The sequence below is a fragment of the Camellia sinensis genome, chromosome 2, assembly GCF_055761805.1.
Source record: "Camellia sinensis isolate YWXY chromosome 2, ASM5576180v1, whole genome shotgun sequence".
Lineage (NCBI taxonomy): Eukaryota > Viridiplantae > Streptophyta > Magnoliopsida > Ericales > Theaceae > Camellia > Camellia sinensis.
In genome coordinates, this window is record NC_138962.1 from 34725833 (window position 1) to 34744317 (window position 18485).

Consider the following 18485-nt stretch of genomic DNA (forward strand, 5'->3'; position numbering starts at 1 on the left):
CGACTTCGCTAGGGATTTAGAGAACTTGACTCAAACTCATGATATCTGTTTTTGACTACACTTGTGTGTTTCTTTGCATTGCATTTGCATTGGTGCGCCTAGGACACCGTGTTTGCCATCTGCTATTCCTGAACGGTTTGCCGGAGGCTTGTCTTGTCAAGGCATGACCATAAGGCTGACCGGTTGTGGGCTCCGCCAGTATGGGAACACAAACCCCGGTTTTACCGGGGCACCCTCTTTGACCATTCGACCTAGTGCATACTCGGATCCATAGTGACCATTCCAAATTAGGACAGGTTGCTTACCCGTTCATAGGTTGTTTGAAACCGCTGCGTGCGTAGTGAAACCCTAGCTCCTGACAAAATAGGACAGGGAAACCCTACCCCAACATAGGGGTGTTTTGGCTCTCACTTATCTGTTATGTGCTTTAGAGTGTGTCTCTACAAGAATGCATGTATCAGTATATGAGTTTGGGCATCAAGCCTGCGGGCTTCCGTTCAGTATTGACAATATCAGGCCTGCGGGCATCAGATTAGTATATGAGTTTGAGTATCAGGCCTGCGGGCATCAGTTCAGTATTATGGGTATCAGGCCTGCGGGCACCAGCCAGTATTTGAGGATTAGTTATCTGCGGATATCAGATTCTGTTTTTTTGGGGACAGTGATACAGGGATAATAATCAGTGTTTGAGGACAGTATGTATTTCAGCTTATTGACTGTGTGTTGTTATGCCCGACTGTGTGTCATGCATTTTATTTTAAGCTGTTATGCTGCCCGTTTATCTGTTTATTTATTTCCTTTTTGCTTTATTTATCTTTTGCTAGGGTCAGTTTTAGCACAATTGCTTCCAACCCAGCAGGCATTCCCCAAGCACTTTGGACACGAGGTCATCGACTCCATCGATCTGAGGATCTAATCGACGGACAGCTAGTGTTCCATTCTCTACCCCCTGTTATCAGAAGAAAGCAGAAAAAGCGCAGTGTATCCGAACAGAGAGCACCAGAACAGTGGTTTCCCCCATCAGTGGACAGTTGGATTGAGATCCCCATTGAGACAGATCTGCCGGTAGTTTAGACAAATCAGAACAGTATGACGGCACCAACAGGAGTTAAGGAAATGATTCGCCAAATGCAGGAAACCATGCGGACCATGCAGCAAGATGCCGTTCGCCGGGTTGAACTCGCTAAGCAACAGGCCGAAATTATGACCCAGCAGGCCGAGCTGATTACCAGACTACAACAACAGAATACAGCATCTGCTTCGCACCAAATTCCCCCTCCGGCAGGGGCCCCATTACCTGAGCAGACACCTGCTGTTCAGAACGCTCCTCCGAACACCCAGAATACTATGCCGACTATCCAAAATCTGCAAGAGGACACAAATCTTCCAACGGGGCCAGCTCCGCCCCCGCTTCCACCGCAACTGTCCAAGGTCCATACATCCAATCACCCGGACTCTCCATTCGAGGTCGAGGTTGATCATACAGCTCTGAAATTGAGCAAATTGGAGAAGCTCTTCAAGAAATCCCAAGGGGTCAAGGCTATGCCGGATATCGAAGATGGATATACCGAGGAGGCCGTAACACTCCCCGACAGGTTCAAAATGCCACAAATCGACCGCTTTGACGGGACCGGCGACCCCATGGTCCATATCCGACTGTTTGCAGACATCTTGCGGCCAATGGGCCTAACACGACCACAGAAGCTCTCACTATTCGGCCGAACCCTGTCGGGTGTGGCCTCCCATTGGTACGCAAGATTACAAGATGAAGTAAAGAAGAATTGGGATGAGATGGCTGAGGCCTTTGTCACGCAATATTCATACAATACTCAGATCGAGATCACAACCCGTGATCTTGAAACGACAAGGCAAGAGCCCAAGGAAACTTTCTCGGACTTTGTGATCCGGTGGAGGGCGAAGGCGTCAATGATGACCTTAAGGCCCACTGACAAAGATCAAATCCGGATGATTGTGCGCAATCTCCACCCGAAGTTGATGCAGAGAATGATTGTAGTCCTCTTCCCTACTTTCGTAGATTTACATGATATGGGGGTGCAAATCGAAGACGCAATGAAACAAGGTCTGTTTGACCACAACAGAGAACAACCAAGGAGGACCTTCAACCGCAGCAACAATGCAGGCCCGAGTGGCCCTGCAAATACGAGAGCCTCGGAAGTTAGTATGGTCACCACCACTCCCCCTCCCCCTCCAAGGCCCATGACTGCCACACCATTCTCCGGCGCGTCCGGAAGCAACACACAAAACAACCGATTCCAACTGCGAGGCCAAAGAACCTTTACCCCACTATATATGCCCCTGACCAAAGTTTTGGAAATATTGATCAGAAAAAATCATTTAAAACCCCTGGAGCCAAAGCCATTACCGAATCCACTCCCCCCTCCTATGACTCATCAAAATACTGCGCATATCACCAACAACACGGTCACGACACCGACCGTTGTTACAGATTGCGTCATGAGATCCAGGATCTTATTGACAAACAGGTGATCGCACCTCCTGATAAACCCAATGTCACAACCAACCCTCTCCCACCACATAACCAACCTCCCCCTCCCAAAAGAATCAATTTTATCCAGACTGGGGTCGCATCTTACGATCCTAGCATCTATATTACACCCACCCACCTACCCAAGCCAGAGGTGCTCCTCCCCGATTGCACTGACTTCTTGTGCATGGTGGACATCTCCAAAACCCAACCAGAACCGATGGTGGTGACCGTCGAAGATAGAGCAGGGCAGATTTTGGGAGAGAATGAGATTGTTGAATCAGGGACTGGACAGAATTTTGCTGGGGAAGCCTATGATCCAAGCAAGTACATCCTATCAACGAGCCGAATTGGGCCAGGTACAGAATTGCCAGAGACAGGAGAACTATGCATGATCCGAGGGGATGGATCTGGGCTATGGGCAGATGATCTGACAGCCGTAGAGGAAGACTTTGCCAACCTGCAATTTCTCGATGATCAGGAACTGGAGGATGCGTCAATCAATTGGTACGATTATGAGGGATCAGAGGAGGCCACCGGATGGCTCGAGGATCAACCAGATGCAGTGGGGGAAGCCCAACCAGAACAGAGCCCGGCAGGGGCGGAAGTATCAATTGTGGCCGGAATGGCCGAAAGTCAAATTGTATCGCCGGAAAGCGCCGGTGTTAAGAATTCCGCTCAAGACATGGGAATTGTAGATACAGAAATTATTAAACAACCAGCTGTACCGATGCAATTGGAACAAGAAAAGGTTGAGGCTACTGAGAGAGCCAGGAAGGCAAAGGGCCCTGAGGGGACTGAAAGTGCTGTGTGCACGAAGACAGACAATGCTGCGAGCATATGGACAGAAAGCACTGAGAGTGCGAGTGCACCGGAGCCAGACAGGTGTCTGTTGGCTGCCAGCGGAATGTGGTGGGAAGATGACGACCTGTGTCTTGCCCACACGGATGAAGACTGGGGAAACAATCAACCGGATGACACTTGGTACCTCGATGAGGTTGACCATATGACGAGAAGTGGGCGGTACTTCAAACCCCCACACCTGGACCAACCCGAGGCATCCGGGAAGGATAGAGAAGCGGAGAAACAGAAGGAGAAGCAGATTGAAGAGGAAGCTGTGCTGAAACAGTTAAAGAAGATACAAGCAGACATCTCCATCTGGGGACTGCTAATGGCATCACGAGTACATAAAGAAGCTGTCCTATCTGCCATGGACAAGTCCAAACTCTCCATAGACACCACGCTTGAACAGCTGGTTGGGCTGGTTTTTTCGGGAGGAGGTTCCCCGGCATTAACCTTTTCGGACAAGGAACTACCGCCTGGGGGCACAGGTCATAACAAACCTCTCTATATTTCTGTGGAATGTAGAGATAAGTGGATACCGGTGGTACTTGTCGATACCGGGTCTGCGATTAATGTCTGCCCAACCAGAACGGCATATGCAATCGGGTTGAAACCTGCGGGCTTCGTCCCAACCACCCAAGTGATCAGAGCATACGACAATACCAGCAGAGAAGTGATGGGGACTGTTAAAATTCAAACCAAGGTTGATCCAGGACAACACAGCATTGAATTTCATATCTTGGACGTTCCCGCAACCTTTAACCTACTTTTGGGGCGACCGTGGTTGCACCAGGTCAAAGCAGTCTCTTCCACTCTACATAAAATGCTAAAGTACCCTCACGGGAAAGGGGTAGCGATCGTTTTTGGGAATTCGTCAATCCATCCGCCGCCGGAAGTGCCCACACCTGTCTTGGAGATCGAGCACGGCACGGAGGATGTATTTTTATCGGGGTTCACCTTGGCCGAGGCCCAAGTGGTGCAGAACGTCATGGCTGTGAATGAGGGTATGTACGTTAGTGCTCAATCTATCTACCTCATGAACAAGCTAAAACATACCCCTGGGATGGGATTGGGGAGAAGCGGCCGGAAGGGTGTCTCAGTATTGGCCGAAGTGCCACACAACCCCCACGCCTTTGGACTGGGTTATCTGCCCACCAAGGAGGATTGGGTGAGGAAAGGGAAAGAAATGGCCGGAAGGGCCAGAGCAAAGAAGGCCGGGAAGCCATTTGAGTTAATGCACAGGCCCATCTGGGGTACCCTAAACGGACGTTTCGTCCGGGAAGGGGAAGATTTTCCATTCTGCGGCTTCCCGGAGCCATGGCTAAACGCGGAGGGGACGCGCGTGCCTGGTTTTGAAATCTTCTTCGACATACAATTATCTGGGGATGACGTTGCCGAAGCGCAGACAGACCCACCAACTGAGGTTGAGCAATGTGAAGTAGTGGATCCTGAGAGCACAGAGCTTGAAATGGGGGTAGCACTGGCGAGTCTACTATCAGATCCTCCGATCGGCCAAGAGTGCTTGGGGGATAACTCTTCGGTTTCTGTGATTGGAGATGAAATAGCTGCGGGCTTTCCAGCGCCGATCTTGGATGCATCTATCGCACATTCTCTCATCTGGCAATATGAAGAAGGCTTTTTATCTAGCTGTTCCGGGTCAGGTAGTGAGCCGGAATCTGATTCTACCGAATCTTGTGCGTCGGAATCAGATTCCAGCTCGACTGAGTCTGAGTCCGGTATTCCTGGGGGCGATAACCCGGATGCCACAGTCCTGTCTAGGTCGTCTTTTTCATTTTCTTTTGAGTCTGTTGTAACAGAAGAATCTGACGGCTTGGAAGTATTTAATGAGAATGATGTGGATGTGGTTTCCGAGTATTTTTCTGTGCCTTTGATTTATTGCTTAAATTAGGATTTTCAAAATTTTGATGAAAACAGCGAGGAAGAAATTCCCCCAGTTTTGCAACGATTAATTGATCAAGAGCAGGAAAGATTTGTTAAACCTTTAATGGATGAAATCACTACTGTGAATGTTGGTACTGAGAAGGACCCGCGGCTGGTCCAGATCGGGTCCACGTTGTCTTCAGAGGAGCGCGAGCGCTTAGTCGCTTTATTAAATGATTTCAAAGATGTTTTTGCGTGGTCCTACGAAGACATGCCTGGAATCGATCCTGAGATTGTACAGCACCGGATCCCTCTTGACCCTGAGGCCCACCCTGTCAAACAGAAACTCAGAAGGATTCGCCCGGACTGGGCCCTCAAAATTAAGGAAGAGGTCACCAAGCAAATTGACGCAGGGTTCCTGCTGGTATCTGAGTATCCAACTTGGTTGGCCAACATTGTTCTGGTGCCAAAGAAGGATGGCAGAATTCGGGTCTGTGTAGACTTCAGAGATTTGAACAGGGCCAGTCCGAAGGACGACTTCCCCTTGCCGCACATTGATGAATTGGTGGATTTCACGGCAGGACACGCCTTGCTTTCGTTTATGGATGGTTTCTCAGGCTATAATCAAATAGTGATGGCACCCGAAGACCGGGAGAAGACTGCGTTCACTACCCCGTGGGGTACATATTGTTATAGAGTGATGCCATTCGGGTTGAAAAATGCCGGAGCTACGTATCAATGGGCAGCAACTACAATATTGCATGATATGATCCATAAAGAGGTCGAGGTGTACGTGGACGGCATGATTGTCAAGTCCAAAGATAGAGAGGGCCACTACACCGCCTTACAAAAATTCTTTCAAAGGATCAAGGAGTTTCGACTGCGACTGAATCCCCAGAAATGCACGTTTGGTGTTACAGCAGGGAAAATGCTAGGGTTTCTGATTACACAAAGGGGCATCGAGGTCGACCCTTCCAAAATCAAGGCCATCTTAGAAATGCCACCACCAAGGACTGAAAAGGAGGTGCGAGGCTTTCTGGGTAAAGTGCAATTCATAAGACGGTTTATTTCTAAATTAACCTTGACTTGTGAACCACTTTTTGGTCTCCTGAAGAAAGGAAAGAAATTCCAATGGGACGGCCGATGTCAAGCAGCTTTTGAGCAGATCAAAGAGTATCTACAGAACCCACCCGTGTTGTCACCGCCAGAGCCGGGGAGACCGTTGATATTGTACCTCTCGGTAACTGAGACTACCATGGGCTGCATGCTCGCGCAGGAGTCAGAAGACAAAGTGGAAAGAGCCATCTACTATCTGAGCAAAAAGATGCTGGATTACGAGACCCGCTATACACCGCTGGAGAAGGCTTGTTTGGCCTTGGTATGGGCAACCAGGAAGCTGCGGCACTACCTGTTAGCCCACTCTGTAATGTTGGTTTCGCGTTTGGATCCCATCAAATATCTCTTCGAGAAACCAGCACTTACGGGTAGGCTAGCTCGTTGGCTGCTATTGCTCTCCGAATTTGATTTGAAGTATGTAACGCGCAAGTCAGTAAAAGGTAGAGCGGTAGCGGAGTTCCTTGCCGACCACCCGGTTGAGGGGGATGAAGCGGTTGAGTATTTATTCCCGGATGAAGCCATTCTGCACGTCGAAGATGAAACTTGGACGATGTACTTTGACGGAGCGTCAAACCAGTATGGGTATGGGATAGGGGTGTTGCTGATAGCTCCTGATGATTCCCGTATCCCTTTAGCATTCAAGCTCCGGTTCAAAGTTTCCAACAATGAAGCAGAGTATGAGGCATGTATTGCTGGCCTGGAAGCAGCCCTAGAACTAGGGGCAAGATGGTTGGACGTCATTGGGGACTCGAACCTCGTTGTGTCTCAAGCAAAAGGAGATTCGAAGGTCAAGGAGGAAAGGATGATAATCTACCACCAAACCTTGGATTTGTTGATTCCTCGGTTTGAGAAGCTAAATTTCACCCACCTCGTAAGAGAGAACAACAGGTTTGCAGATTCATTAGCAACTCTATCTTCTATGATAGACATCCCGTCCGGAGTCCGGATGCGTCCAGTCATTATTGATCAGAAGTTTGCGCCAGCATACGAGTCAATTTCCGCCATAGATGAGGTTCAAGACGGCAACCCCTAGTATTACGACATCTGGAACTTCTTGAAAAAGGAGACATATCCACCAGGGGCAAATGCCAAGGACAAGAGGGCCGTTAGAAGAATGGCTGCTCAGTTCATTATCTGCGGGAGAAAGCTGTACAAAAGGGGTCATCTGGGAATGCATAAGCTCTGTGTGGAAGCCGAAGAGTCAAAGTGCCTGATGGAAGCCATCCATGGGGGGGAGTGCGGTGCACACATGAATGGAGTGATGTTGGCTAGAAAGATTCTCAGACAGGGCTACTACTGGTCAACCATGGAGGAGGATTGTATTAGCTTTGTTCGGCGATGCCACAAATGTCAAATTCATGCAAATCGCATAAACATCCCGCCGTCAAAATTGTACAACATGACTTCGCCATGGCCTTTTTCAGTCTGGGGAATTGATGTGATCGGAGCTGTTACCCCGAAGGGGTCAAACGGGCATGAGTTTATCCTAGTAGCGATAGATTATTTCACGAAGTGGGTCGAGGCCCAATCATACGCGGTGTTAAAGGCGTCGCACGTCGCAAAGTTCATCAAGAACAACATCATCTGTCGCTACGGGGTGCCAAACGAGATAATTTCAGATAATGGTTCCCACTTCAAGAAAGAAGTGATAGACTTGTTGGAGAAATACAATGTGGCTTTCCATAAGTCATCTACATACAGGCCGCAGACCAACGGAGCAGTTGAGGCCGCCAACAAGAATATCAAGCATATACTGCAGAAGATGGTGGAAACCTATCGAGATTGGCCAGACAAGCTGCCATTTGCTCTGTGGGGCTACAGGACTTCAATCAGGACTTCTACTGGAGCAACTCCATATTCATTGGTCTATGGAATGGAGGCTGTTCTACCCATTGAGATTGAGGTTCCGTCGTTACGAGTATTGGCTGAATGCCAGATAGCCGAAGCAGATTGGCAGCAAAGCAGATTCGAAGAACTCATGCTCTTTGATGAAAGAAGACTAAAAGCACTGTACCACATCCAAGGCTATCAACGCAGAATCGCCCGGGCTTTCAACAAGAAGGTTAAGTCCAGGAATCTGAAAGAAGGAGATTTGGTGCTCAAAGACAACCGAGCTCCCATCCACGACCCAAGGGGCAAGTTCAAACCTAATTGGACTGGTCCTTACATCATCAAAGCTATCTGGTCAGGTGGGGCTGTGGTTTTGATGGATCTAGATGGCTTGGAGTTCTCACAACCGATCAATATGGACAAGTTGAAGAAATACTATCCTTGAGAGGCTCGCTAGGCCGAAAACCCGAAAGGGCGACCTAGGCAAAAGTCAGAGCACAAAAATTAGAAAATTTAAAAACTGAGCTCGCAAGGTTGAAAACCCGCAAAGGGCGGCCTTGGCAAAAGTTAGAGCGCAAAAGGAGAGCAAAAATACTCGAGTGAACCTTAGCCTGAACTACGTAAGGCTTGATTCCCATCTTTGGGATACGTAGGCAACTTCATCTTGAAGTTCAGCCATAAACTTTTCCCAGATCAACTCTGTCCATTTTGATCATCTCAGTCATCTTTATCCATCAGCATTTATCGTGATCTCCGGTACAGTGCTGTTCAAACTAGGGGCAACTTTCCGTTGCCGCGACGGTGCAAAGTTACTCAGACAAGGGGCAACTTTCCGTTGCTTTGCAATGCTGCATTGTTCTTCAGACTAGGGGCAACTTTCTAGTTGCAAGGATCTGGGGTTGTGCATCTCAGTGACAAATTTTCGGCGTGTCCAGTTCTGATCCACATCGAAAATAGTTTTGAAAAGTTTTAATAAAAGTTGACTTTGTTCAAATTAATCTTTTTACGATTAAGACCATTTTTGGACCAAAAGCGGAAAATTTTCAGTACCATAACTTTCAATTTCATTGATTTCAAAATAGAGTTCTCCTGCTCTTGCATTACAATCAAGGTTGCTTTTTTTTGGTACATTCATAAAGAAAACTTGAAAATGCTAAACAAGCAATAAATTTGAGGCATAGTTGAATCAAGTATCTCTGCGTCCCCTCCCAGAGCTGGACGAAGCATCTGATGCCAAGCTAGGCCCAATCTGTGCCTCCTCATTGAGCCAATCCAAGCACTCATCGGATAAAGTGCAACTGAAAGTAGAAGCAGGGGCCAGGAGCTCTCTAGTTCTCCATGCCGTGGCATATCGGGCAAGATGTGCACCCCGGACCGGGAAAGCGGCTGGGTACTCAATCCCCTCCAGTGGGCAGGTCTGATCATGACCAAACTGACGCAGAAACCGGAACGGAAAATAAAATACGCAGTGGGTTAGACCAATCAGTTGGATCCCAATCAGCCGAGACATACTATAGCTCATTGCCGGGAGGTTGAGCCAAGGGCAACGCCAGGCAATGCCGTCTGCAGACAAATTGCACATCCAATCGAACCACCACCTTTCGTCAAGAGCATTGACTAGGCGTTGCCGAAAGAAGTAGCCTCGAGCTGAATAGACCGGGCAAGAGTCCACAACCTGCAACTTGTCCATTAACCATACCTAGGGGAGGGATGGAAAATGAGAGAATAAAGAACAGAGAGATGTACGATGAGAGAAAAGTAAGACAAGGGTTTTGTGAGAGAAAAACGAGCCTGAGGGTTGAGTGATGTGAGCAAATATATATGTAAGGTCGGGTGGGAAACATTACCTGCAGTAGCAGTGGACTCCCGGCAAACCTAGTCGCCTCCCGGCGATAGACAGAATCTAAGCCCATCAGTGTCTCGGCCAAGGTCATGGCAATACAGCTCTTTCCTTCTCTCAAACCTTGGGCGACTTCAATCAGGCGAATGCTAGCCCCGCCAAAGCCCGAGGAAAGCAGAAAGTGAGACAACATACATAAGCAGAGGGCGTGTTGCCGGAAACCCTGCCAATAATGGTTGCTGCGGTCACCGGCGTCGGAAAAACGATGGATCAAGCCGAGGATGTCCAGTTCCCCACTGCAAATCAGGGATCGAGCGTCATGCGCCGTGAGCCCACACATCCGCCCTAAAGCCTGGGCATGGCCGAAACGGAGCTGAGGCAAGATCACTTCAGAGCACTCGGACTCCATCAAAACCTGAAAATCTTCGAAAGTGGGACACATCTCTTGACCGCCAAAGCTAAAAACATGCGTCACTGGATTCCAGAACCTTGCCGCGACATGAAGAAAAGGAAGCTGTAGCGGAGTACAGCTTAGCGTGAATAGTGCATTCAAGCCGAAACCCCGGAAATTCAGCTTTTCCGAGCCATCTAGAGAAGAGATCCAAGATGCGACATTTTCTGCGAGAAACGCCTCCATCTTTGTCTAAAACTAAGATGAAATGAATGTTCCCGAAGTTGAGGATTTATAGAAGGAAAAACACTATTCACGGGGACACGTGTCAAAAATCTGGTGGCTGTAGGACTGAGTGGCCGGCCGGCCACCTTTTCTGGCTGGCCAGCCATTTACTTTTTCCAAAACTGGCCGGCCAGCTGTCTCTCTCACAAAAATGGTAAAAATAAAGGTACAAATAAATACAAACACCTTTTCAAAAGCTTTTCAAATAAATACGATGCTAAAAATACAAACACCTTTTCAAAAGCTATTTCATTTCATCATGCTTTACAACAAATAAAGGTACAAGTTTTATGAAAAATAAAACTGCCTAACAATGTGCAAAGTGCTACAAACTACTAGCAAAAAGAAAAATAAAGCAAGAAATAGCAACATCAAAGTCCTCGGGAGCGGGAACGAGAATCCCTCCTCATCCTCTTCTGCGGGACAACCTCCACACCATCATCATCATCTGAGTCGGAGCTGTCATCCTCAGGATCCCCCTCAGCCTCGCCTCTATTCCCCGAGCCAAAACCGGAGCCCCCCTCCTCAGCAGATGTCTCTGACTGACGATCGGTAGCCTCCTCCTCCTCCTCAGCGTCCTCCTCCTTCTCATCAGGCTCCACCTCTACAATGTGAGCCCTGCGTCTGCGGATAGGCCCTCCTCGAGCTCCTTGAAAAGGCCTAGATGGCCTGGCTCCTCGAGAAGGCCGGGATGGCCCCGCCCCCTGAAAAGGCCCAGATGGCCCAGCTCCCCAAGGAGGCCCAGGTGGCCTGGCCTGCGGCTGACCGGACCATGAAGGCATCTGAAAACAAAGAGTTCAATTCAAATACATCAGTCCAAATATGTACATCAGATGCAGATACAAGCAAAGGCTACGTGAAGTGGGTGCATGTAAATATAGTGTACAAGTGGGGTGTGTCAGATGTGCTCTACACAAGTAGTCTATCGATGCAGTAGAAATCAGCATGTCATCAGAAGTATGATAAATGCCAGAAAACTGAAGGGTACCTGAATGCCCGCGACAGACAACTGTGCCTCCCTACGCAGGACCATGCCCTCGAGTGTGGCCACCAGTCCAACCACCTCCTCCATATACCCTCGATGTGGCTGCAAATATGAGCTCATAATCATCAGTGAACAAAAGAATGTCTAAACATCTGAATGATGAATGAAAAACAGTGGAGCATACCAGCGGTGAGTCAGGATCAATGGCGTATCGATCACTGGGCATCGGAGGCTCTAGTGGGATCGGGGTCGGAGAGATAGCCCCATACTGCCACGCCATCAACTCAGTCGGCATATCTGGCCATCCAGGATGAGGATAAGCCGATGGAATCGGAGGAACCAGTCTACTCCCACCTCTAGATGTACCAGCCCTGCTAGTAGAAGGGGCGTCTGCAGCCCGAGCCTGAGCCTGGCCCGAGGATGACATACCGGCAGGCCTCATCATCGGGATACGAGCTCCCGTCAATGGAGGCATCAAGTATATGTGACGGTAAGTGGCGTAGTCCCCCTCCTCAATATGTAGTAAAGCATCACTACCCAGCATGGCGCCGACTACCTCCGAGTAAGAGAGTCTGTCAGCAGTCCGCATACTGGCTGGGGGTACTGCGGGAGGATCCTGAGAAAGATACCCCCATACCTGGCGCAGAAAGCGTTCCCCCAGAAACCAGGCCCTGCCAACCGGCCCTTCAAGCAGGACCCTATACTGGGAGATGTCTGACCCTCCGGTATACTGAAGTCGGAGACCATCACCCAGGGGCGCCCAAGGCTGCCATGTGATCTGCAGATGATAAATGCATAAACCAATCAGAAATCGAGAATATACAAAGCAAATCAAAGATGAAAATGAAAAGAACTGAAAGTTCTGAGGTACCTCTGAATGTCGCACAGTGTCAAAGTACTGTCGCAGGTAAAGGAGGGTCTCTCGAGGTCTCGGCTGGTGCGGGCCCTCGAATACCAATGAATATGGGGTCACGGGAATCCCTACCACCTCCAACTTTGGGGCTAATGATGGAAAGTATACATAGGCCCATAGCTGAGAAAAGCAGTGCAGAATATAAGTACGAAATGCTGAGAGCAAAATACAGACTGTAAAAGTGCGCTGTGTGTGCAATGTACAAGTAATGAGAAGCAGAGATGTAAATCAAGGGGACAGAAAAGTACCTCCCAGGCTCTCCAGTAGCCGCCAAGTAAATCGCCCCGCCCGCGGGAGGTCGCGCTCATATAAAAGTAAAGGGTAGCCAGGCCGGCGCCACCCCAGTCATATCTACTGACCTGTGATAGGTCGACTAGAGCGCTCAGCAGATATAACCCAACTGTGTTCCCTCTGTCGGCAAACAGGGTAGTCCCGAAGAGGAACATAAGGAAACCACGGGCGTACTGCTCCGTCTCCTCGGGACTCTCAGGCACCATCTCCACCCGCCGGAAGTGGGAAGAGAACCAAGTGTATCGGACTCTCCCAGAAACCCTGTCAACAGGCGGGCGAGCCCCCAATAAGTACATCCAAGCGGCCTCCCACTCGCCCATATCCTCATCATAGGGGATGGACCAACCTCCGATGTCTAAGCCAGTCAACACAGCAAAGTCTAGGGGCGTCATGGTCATGTCCCCAGTGGCAGAGAAATGAAAGGAGTTGGTGGTGTCCCACCATCTCTCTACCAAGGCTGCCATCAGTGTCCTCCTGGCAGGACAACGTGACAACCCGACGCAGAAGGGCCCAAATCCTGCCAAGTCCACTAAGTCTCGGATGCCCTCCGGGAGCTCAGCATACTAGTCCCGCGCGATGGTGGAACCATACCCCCGCACACTGCGGGAACAAACCTGCATTCAGAATAAATACATGTATCAATAATAGAATGAACGGGCTGTGTGCCAATGAGATGAACTGGGCTGCGTGCCAATGAAATGAATGGGCTGTGTGCCGATGCAGTGAAATAAGCTACATGCAAATTCTAACCTATCTGGGCTGCGTGTTCAGAAAATTTGAAGTTTGGGCTGCGTGTTCAACTTTCAGTTAAATTGTGGGCTGCGTGTTCACTATCTACCTGGGCTGCGTGTTCAGAAAATTTGAAGTTTGGGCTGCGTGTTCAACTTTCAGTTAAATTGTGGGCTGCGTGTTCACTATCTACCTGGGCTGCGTGTTCACTATCTACCTGGGCTGCGTGTTCAGAAAATTTGAAGTTTGGGCTGCATGTTCAACTTTCAGTTAAATTGTGGGCTGCGTGTTCACTACCTATCTGGGCTGCGTGTTCAGAAAATTTGAAGTTTGGGCTGCGTGTTCAACTTTCAGTTAAATTGTGGGCTGCGTGTTCACTACCTATCTGGGCTGCGTGTTCAGGAAATTTGAAGTTTGGGCTGCGTGTTCAACTTTCAGTTAAATTGTGGGCTGCGTGTTCACTATCTACCTGGGCTGCGTGTTCAGGAAATTTGAAGTTTGGGCTGCGTGTTCAACTTTCAGTTAAATTGTGGGCTGCGTGTTCACTACCTATCTGGGCTGCGTGTTCAGGAAATTTGAAGTTTGGGTTGCATGTTCAACTTTCAGTTAAATTGTGGGCTGCGTGTTCACTACCTATCTGGGCTGCGTGTTCAGAAAATTTGAAGTTTGGGCTGCGTGTTCAACTTTCAGTTAAATTGTGGGCTGCGTGTTCACTATCTATCTGGGCTGCGTGTTCAGAAAATTTGAAGTTTGGGCGGCGTGTTCAACTTTCAGTTAAATTGTGGGCTGCGTGTTCACTATCTATCTGGGCTGCGTATTCAGAAAATTTGAAGTTTGGGCTGCGTGTTCAATTTTCAGTTAAATTGTGGGCTGCGTGTTCACTATCTACCTGGGCTGCGTGTTCAGAAAATTTGAAGTTTGGGCTGCGTGTTCAACTTTCAGTTAAATTGTGGGCTGCGTGTTCACTATCTACCTGGGCTGCGTGTTCAGAAAATTTGAAGTTTGGGCTGCGTGTTCAAATTTCAACTATTGTGGGCTGCGTGTTCACTTTCTATTTGGACTGCGTGTTCAGAAAATGTAAAGTGTGGGCTGTGTGTTCACTTTCGAATTCGGGCTGCGTGTTCGATAGATCAGTGTTTGAGCCGTGTGTTCGCCTCTTAATTAATGTGTACTGTGCGTTTGCAATTAATTAATTAGTGAGCCGAATATTCAGAAATTCGAGTGTTGAAACTACATGTTCAGGATGCAAGCAAAGTACTAAGCTAAACTGCGTGTTCAAACATGGCAAAGGTGCGAAATCTATGAAAAATACAGAAAATGAAGTAAATACCTCTCGGGCCTCATGAGAGAGGTGCTGCTTCGGCTCTCGGAGAAGCAGATCCACGGGTGCTCGCTCGTCAAAGCTAGTAAAGTGACGGAAAACAGCGCGCGGAAGAACGTGTGCTGACGGACGGTACCTCCCGGGAATAAAAGGTCGGGTCCTCGAGGGGAGGGTCATGGGATCAAAATCATCTCCGGTACCTGGAAAACCTCCGCCGTGGGGAGAATTACCCGCCATTTTCAGAAGAATCTGCAAAAGGGAGCAAAAATGAGCAAAATGAGCCAAAATTGGAAAAAGTCAACAAAAGTCAACTCTCGGGAAATGAAAAGTCAACAAAAGTCAACTCCCGAGAAAATATTCCAAATATTGAGACAAACTTACCTCAAGTGGCGAAAATGCGAAAAGAAGCTCCGAAACCGAAATTTAATCACTCAAAAGTGCTTGAAACTGAATGTTTTTGCGAAAATAATTTGCGCGGGGCGTTGGAAAACGCGTCTGAAACTCAGATCTGGAGAGGAAAGTGGTATAGGAGGCAAGAAATGAAGGGACCTCGGCTGCCTTATATAGGCTCAAGGTCTTGGTTGAAGAAGCATGCAAAAAGGAGGGGAAAAAGACCAAACTGCCCTCGGATCTGGCATATGGCCGGCCGGCCCCCTTTTCTAGCCGGCCAGCTATCTGCTTTTTGGATAACTGGCCGGCCAGCTATTAGCTTTATGGGAAACCGGTTGGCCACCTCCCCCTGGGAAGATAAACGGCCGGCCATGTCCCCCACATGCCCACCTAGCTCTCTGCAAATTTTGAGGAAGATCGGAGTTCCCGGGACCTGAAAAAGTTCAAGAAAAGCACACCTCCGGTCGCGAAATAGCTCCGCCGGGACTTCAGCTTCAAGTTCTGGCATATGTCTCATCATCATTCATCGAAATCAAAGTGTATCCTTTTTGAATGAGTTGTAACCTTTCCAAGAAGCGGGTCGGAGGCCGTGATTGAGTTACCTTCGCCGAAACACGCGTTTCCGTGCTCGTTGTTTCATGACAAACGGACACCCTGATTCATGCTCGTGTCACATTATCTTGCATTCTCATGAGTATACCTGCATTAACATGCACATTTCTTGATATTGGCATACCTCTATGTTTGAGCATACGTTGTCACGCATGTTCCACTCTTGCATTGCGATGCATTCACTCACCGGCACTGCGTGTGTCGAACTTCCAGAATCACATTGGATATATGTTGGTAGCATATTGTACTTGTTGCAATTTCTCTCTTTTGCAGGCACGATATTGTATGTACGGTTCAATTGAGGCTGGTGCGGCCAGACGAATCGCGCAAGTATCGTATCTTCTCCGTGTGAGACGTGGCGGGGATTGAATAATCCTCTGCATTCTTAACTGCATGAAATGTAGTTGTTGCTTTGCATTCTTGCTTAAAACTGTTGCATCTATTCGCGAATACTTGCTTCATTACAGCTTGCTGCATTTGCATGATCATTGGGTAACCTTCGGCTTCTTGCATATCATTTGCATTTTGCCCATGCCTGCGGGCACATTTCTGTTTATCTTGTATGTTTGTCTAAGTCTTCGGCCTTGTCAAAAATGAGTCGTCTCTGGGCTTTGACATTCACTCCCGTCACTTGTGACTTCCGAGTTCTGTCAAAGAGGGGCAACTGTACACACCCCATTTTTGACCGACCTTAAGACTCAAACGTCACCGACTGAGCACTTGGTGATGTTGCATAATGTGCTTGTTCAGAAGTTTCAGAGTTGCGGCCGTGAGCCCTGCCTCCGGACTTCCAAACCCTCTTCTGTACCTTGTCTCGGTTTGCGAACCAGACTCGGTTTTCTCTGTTTCTTTTCCTGGAGGGAGGGAGAGGTCCAGTAGACCATCTCTCAGTGGCCGTAGGCCATTTTTCCCATTTTGGAGTCCGGATTCCGGTTTTCGGAGCCGTCAGGCCGTGTGCCTCGGTTCGGGACCGCTTAACCATCTCCTATTGCTCTGATTTTTGGCATACATCCTATTTACTCCCTTTCAAGGGACACTGGGGTCTGAGAAACCCACTTCGTGGCCGAACGCCACTTTCGGTGCTTAACAGCCCATTTTCGGGACCTCGAACTGCGTGTTTTGGTCCCCGAGCATTCGTTTTGCAACGGTTTTTGTTCATTTTTGGCAGGTACCTCTGTTTTATCACCGGGGAGGTCACTGAAGGGTGGGAGGCCAGCAATTGTTGCAGCAACCAGTTATACATCCTCCGACGCCCTCCGGCGCCCGTTTTTCGCACTTCCGGGCTAATGTTGAACCCCTTGGGCCCATTTTCTCAAACTTTGAACCACATATTTGTGATGTACACACATGGGAGGACCCTAAAAGTTGGTGGCCGGCCATTAATGCTACTTGACCCTTTTGACCCCCTCCTTCCGGGCTAATGTTGAACCCCTTGGGCCCATTTTCTCAAACTTTGAACCACATATTTGTGATGTACACACATGGGAGGACCCTAAAAAATGGTGGCCAGCCATTAATGCTAACTGACCCTTTTGAACCCCTCTTTCCGAGCTAATGTTGAACCCCTTGGGCCCACTTTCTTGGACTTTTAACCACAGGGTTGTGTTGTACACACATAGGAGGACACTACCAGTTGGTGGCCGGCCAGAAAATCTGATTGAACCTTTTGACCCCTAGCCGGCCGGCTAGGGGGTGTGGCCGGCCGGCCACCTGGAGCAAAAGTAACTGGCCGGCCGTGTTCCTTGCACTGTGCACTTTACAGCTGTGGGGCAATATCCCCCAGAAAAGATCTTTATCCGGGGGATATTTTGTGGGGGAAAGTTACTCTCCTTTTCCCCCACCTTTACACCCCCTTGTTGGCCTATATAGCAAGCAAGATATATCCTTTGTTGGGGTTGGAAAACTTCACCTTCAAGCCTCCATACACAAAGCCATCTTTATCCCTCTCATTTTCTTAAAAAACCTTAAGTCCCTAAGCACCATTTCTTCTACACCACCAAGCTCTATCACCACCACCTCATTTCCAGCAACAAGGAAGGTTTCTCAAAGGCAAAAGGAGCTGCAAATTGGTCCAAGAAGCAACAAAAGTTTTAGTCTTCAAGGGTAAGTGATACTTCTACTCTTTTGACCCTTTTTCTTGATCCATTTGTAAGCCCCACTTGCTTTTTGTTTCAAGCTCCGGCCCTAACTGAAAAGGGCCCTCTTTTGAGCTCATCTTCACTTTTCATTAAGGGCTCAACCCTGTTTGAGCCCTCCATGATATACTTGCTTCATTGATCCTCTTATATGTCATGATTTTGCATGCTATTTTTGGCCCATGAGTAATCTGTTTTTGAGCATGTTATAAACTGATATTAGGCTTATTTTCAGCCCCTCTTCAACATTGAAGAAGGGTTCAACACCATTTGAGACTTCCATGTTGTACCTACCTTTATACTCCTCTTTTCTTCCCCATTCTTGCATGCGATGGCAGCCTACCATGCTTTTGTTGTTGGCCATTTTACAGTTCTGAAAAGGTGCTTATTTTGGTCCATTCTTCATTTTTCATTTAG